This window comes from Oenanthe melanoleuca, chromosome 2 (assembly GCF_029582105.1).
Source record: "Oenanthe melanoleuca isolate GR-GAL-2019-014 chromosome 2, OMel1.0, whole genome shotgun sequence".
Lineage (NCBI taxonomy): Eukaryota > Metazoa > Chordata > Aves > Passeriformes > Muscicapidae > Oenanthe > Oenanthe melanoleuca.
The window spans coordinates 1,730,958-1,736,397 of NC_079335.1; positions in this window are offsets into that span (position 1 = coordinate 1,730,958).

The following is a 5,440-nucleotide window of genomic DNA, read 5'->3' on the forward strand; positions in this document are numbered from 1 at the left end:
AACAGCACTGCTGGTTCTTCCCTATTTTCCTTTTCACTTTTCACCCTTTGGGAATGAGCCTGGAAATGTTCCTGAGCCTGACCTCTTTTCTCCAATCAGGTTTTCATCCTTTTCCTTCCTTTCTGAGGAGAAAAACATGGAAAGCAGAGCCCAAACCTCGTGGAACAGGCAGGTCCAGGGATCAAAACATTTCTTTCCATCATCTCTTCTATCTGTCCTGATATTGGGATAAAAATCCAGCTGGATGAGTTTCCCACTTTCCCAGATTCTTTTCCCATTCTTTTCTGCTGAGTTTTGCTGGAAAAAAACCACAACACCTGCAGCATTTCCCTGTGGATATGGAAGGAAAAAGGCTATTTTGGGATACCAAAACCACAGGAATAATCGTGTTTGCCTCAGCCTGATTTAAAGGAAAGATTAAAAAAAAATATTAAAAAAATCAGGATAAAGTCAACACTTCCCAAATTGGGTAATTAAGAAAACCAAGTCTCTGTAGGATCATTATCTGAGCAGCATTCCACGTGGATGGCAGTTTTTAATGGCTGTTCCAGCGATTTAATATCCACTTTAATATCTCCATGTTTTCCAGCACACAGAGCCAGGGCAGGGAGGCAGATCTGGGCTCAGCAAGGATTAAATGATGGGATTGTATCCCATAAAAAGCTGAGGGAACAACTCCCACCCCTCAGCCTGGTGATTAGGGAAGATAAAAGATAAGGGGCAGCAGCAAAGCTGCCCCCATCTGCCTCAGTTTCCCATCCCTATGGATTGATCCCTAGGGATTCAGGGGCTCCAAGCAAACCAGGCATGGGAAAAGCCAAATTTTCTGGCAGGGCTGACCTGAATCTAAGGAAAACCTGCCCAAATCCTTGCATACCAAGAACTCTCCATGTTTTCTCCAAGCTTTGAGTCGCCTCCCATCCCAACCAGTTCCCACTGCAGGAACAGGTACTGAATTCCCAACTCTCCCAGTCCCACCTGCTGGTAATTTTTGAGCTTTGCCAGGCGGTGACTCCCTGATTTTCCTCACATCCCACCCCATGGGAACAGCTCTGCTCTCCCAGTTGAGCCTGGATTTGTTATTTGATCCCAAAAAATCAGCACTTCCAGGCTGCAGAGGTGTTGAGGCTGCACCTGATTTCCTGCAGATTTTTTTTTTTCCTGGATTCGGTATCCAGGCTCTGGATTGCCATGTGGAGCTCAGCATCCAGATGTTCTGGATTCAGTTTCCAGCTGTGCAGGATCCGTGCCCAGCTCAGCATCCAGCTGTGCAGGATTGTCTCAGGGAATTCTGGCCGTATGAGGCAACAGGTTTGGAATTATTTTGGATATTCCCACTAAGAAAGGACTCCTGGGAGAGGCAGAGACGATCCACAGCTGGTGACTGACAGGAATTCACTCCAGGGAAAGGGCAGGGAAAGTCTGGGGAGAACACAAATGTCTCATCCCTGAGATATCATCAGGCTGAGATCTTTCCTCAGGGAATTTTCTTTTAACAAAACATTTTCCAAAGAGCTTTTCCTCGTCTGGAAGAAAGGGATTCCTGTGTGTTAGAGGGGGTTGCAGTTTGGTTTTCCTTCAAAAAGTTGGGATGCCCAGCTGAGCTGGTGGCCGGAGGTGACAACGCCACCACCCTGATGTCCCCCGGGTGCCCGAGGTGGGAATTTCCCCAGGGCTCGGCAGCACAAGGTTACGGACTTGGTGATTTTTAATTAATGCCATTGACTCAGAGCGTGTTGGGAAAGGGGAGGGCCTGGAACGGGAAATTGTCCCTTGGAGGGACAAAGCCTGACAACCTTGTCATCCCCAATTAGCAGCTAATTACCTCCATGACGAACATCTTTATTAATCCAATTAATAGCGCGGGTGGCGTGACCTCGGCAGAGCTGCTGACTCAGGGTGGGGGGAGGAAGGAGCCAATTCCTCCTTTCCCAACTCCTTCAGCAATTAGCGGCTGATTGCCACTGATCTCCCTGCCCGGTCCCAAATATTTCCTCTTTCATTCCTCCCGTCCATCCATCTGCTTCTTGTCCGCTTGTCCCTTTATCCATCCATCATTCATAGTTTTTTGGGGAAAACAACCCAATCTTTGAGTGTTCAACCACGGATCATGGTGATCCAGGACTCTGGGATGTCTCCCAGCTGGAATGCTGTGCTCATCCCTGGTGACCTGTACAGGTATCCGTGTGCAATCTTCCCTGAGTGGGGAAAAGCTCGGGAGAGATGGAGAGAGGGATGGAGCAATGGATATCAGTGAAGGATGGAGGTGGGTGGATCTATGGAGAGATGGATTGGTGGAAAAGAGAGATGGTGGGTGGGTGGATGGATGGGTGGATGGATGGATGGATGGATGGATGATGGATGGATGGATGGTGGATGGATGGATGATGGATAGATGGATGGATGGATGGATGATGGATGGATAATGGATGGATGGATGGATGGAAGGATGGATGGATGATGGAAGATGGATGGATGGATGGATGGATGGATGGATGGATGGATGGATGGATGGATGGATAGATGGATGGATGGATGGATGAAGGATGGAAGATGGATGGATGGATGATGGATGGATGGATGGATGGATGGATGGTGGATGGATGGATGATGGATGGATGGATGATGGATGGATGGATGGATGATGGGACGGATGGATGGATGGGTGGATGGATGGATGGATGGATGGGATGGATGGATGGATAGGCAGCAGAATGGATACATGGATAAATAAGGAGCTGGATTGGTGGATAGATAACTGGCAGGGTTGAATTAATGGAATGATGGATGAACAGATATTGATGGAATTGGAGTGAATGGATTGATGATGCTGATAAGGATGGGACCAGGAATCCAGTGGGAATAGCTGGACACTGAAGGGTCACTGGGAGGCCACGTGCAGGTGGGACAGGTGGGATGACAGTCCCTCATCCCTCCTGTGGGGCCAGTGCTTCCCAGTACGGATGGAGGCACTTCCAACACTTCCCACTGGGCTTTGTGGATCCTCATTCCCTGCAAAGGGAGATCCAAGCTGGGATGTCCCCTCTCAGGCAAGGCACATTCCCAGGGCCACCACTTGGGCTGGGAATTGCTGCAGGAGTGGCTTTTTTCCCCCTCTCTTGTGGAGTGACCTCTCCTCCATCTTCCCCCACAGATGGAGCCTCAATTAAATTCGGGAATCCATTTTTTAACTGGACTTTCACCTCAGCTCCCCGCTGGGCCATTAAAGCCATTATGGCAGAGTTAAGTAAGGAATCCTGGGAGCTCTGGAGCTGTCATGCCATGTTTATGGCCCAGGCAATGTTTGCTTTATTAAAGATTCAGGAGCCATTTCCGAACGCCTCCGTTCTGTCCTTCCCATCACAGGCCGGGCCCTGGTGAGCAGGGAAAAGAGGATTGCTCCTGAGATGGGAAAAAAATAGGATGGGGTGGCTGGGAGAGTCTGAGGGCATGGCAGGAGCTGGAGAAATAGGGAAGAGGAGAGGCAGGAATTCCATCCCAAAGTGCTGCTGGGTGTTGGGATGAAGCTTTTCCAGCTGCTGCAGGGTTTGGTTTTCCCAGATTTCCAGGAGTTGAGCAGGATCCAAAGGCAAATCCCAGCCATACAGCCTGCCCAGAGAAATTGTGGAATCCCCATCCCTGGAAGTGCTGAAGGCTGGGTTGGATGAAGCTCTGGAATAGGGCAAGGTGTCCCTGTCCATGGAAGGGGTTGGAATGGGATGGATCCCAACCCAAACCATTCCAGGATTCTGTGATCCAGCCATGCAGAGGTGACACCATCTGGGCTTTTTCTGAGCCCACTGACTTCCAGATCCCTCAAATTCCCTTCTTCCCACCACAACCCCTCATTTCCCCATTCCATCACTGTCCTCCCTCCTCTTTTGGACTACAGAGCACAGACCCACAGAAACCACCAATATCCTACAGAAAACAGGGATCCAAGAAAATTCCCTTCTCCATCCCTGTTTTGGGCCAGGCCAGCTCCACCTGGGCCAGGTCTAACCTGCTTCCATATGGGAGACACTTGTTCCCATCCTTGGGAATATGATCAAGCACTGCCCAGGGATGATGGATGGGATGGGAATGGGATAGGGATAAGAGGTTATTCCCAGGTTATCCCCAAGTTCCCATGGATGAGAAGGTGGTCAAGCACTCCCCATGGATCACACATGGGGTTATCCCCATCCCAGCTTTTGGTCCCCATGGGAAGCAGCTGAGGATGAGGGGCCCTGGGGACAGGCAGGTCCCTTCTGTCCCTCTCTCATTCCATCTGGGCAATTTCTGGAGCTGAGCACCCTGAACCTCCACCCCTGTGACACCCAAGGGTGGCCACATGTGACAATTTGGGACTGGGGTGGCTCAGGAGTGATGAAGGGATGTGGAGAAAGGATCCAGCATGTCCCAACTGTGCCCTCTAGTGCAGCTCCACCAGGTGCCATCGCCCCCCTGGACCTGCTGCTGTCACCCCTGCAGGTCCCTCCAGCTGAGGTCCCCAGCCCTGGTGGCTCTGGTGGCTTCACACCCCCCTGGTGGCCTGAAGAACTTCTGAGGTGACACAGAAGGGATTTTGTGCCCCCAAGGTGCTGGGGGGACAGGGCCAGGAGGGGACCTTGGAAATCTCAGGGAGTCCCTTGACAAAGCTTTGAGGATCAGCCCAGGGGAGCAATTCCCCCTTTGCAGCCCCACAGGGGGTGAGGGATGAATGCTCCAGCTTTTAGGAGCAGGCAGGTTCTCCCAAAGCTTCCAGGAAAATTCCAGCTCTTTATGGGATGGGGTTTGCTATGGGCTCAGGGTGTAGCTGCACTGCAATGTTTGGCTTCACTCCTTGCACACTTTTCCCAGCAGGAATTTTTCAGGATATAGGGACTAAAACCTCCATTTATGCCATTTTTTCGGGATGCACTGAACTCCAAAGCCCCCCAGGGACACCCGTGCCCACCCTTGGGTGCCAGCTGGGCAGATTTGGGGGGGCTGTGGGCAGTGAGTGCATTGCACAGGGTGCTGCTGCCCTCCAGTGGGCTCAGGCTGGAATTCCATACGGATGCTTGGGAATGTCCCTTCCCACGGGATGAAGGAGGTGCTGGACAAGGGATCCCACAGAGAAATCCTGGAGCAGGAGAAATCCTGCTCTGCCCCATCCCACTGCTCCTGGAGAAGGAGTGGTTGGAGGCAGCTCCAGCCCCTGATCCCTCTAAAAAATTCCAGATTTATTAAGAGTGAGCCTGGCTCCAGCTTTTTTCCCTCTGTTTTCCCCAGGGAAAGGCAGGAGCACGGATTTGGAGCCAGTGACAGCTCCAGAGGTGCCAACAGGATCTGAAGGGACCCCACAGAAGTGACCTGCTCCTCTTGTGTTGTGTCCTTAATGAAGGAGAGAATCCAATCCCCTTCCCAGAGGGCTGGGAGATTTTTATTATGGAGGGTGAAGCTCCAAGAGGAGGAA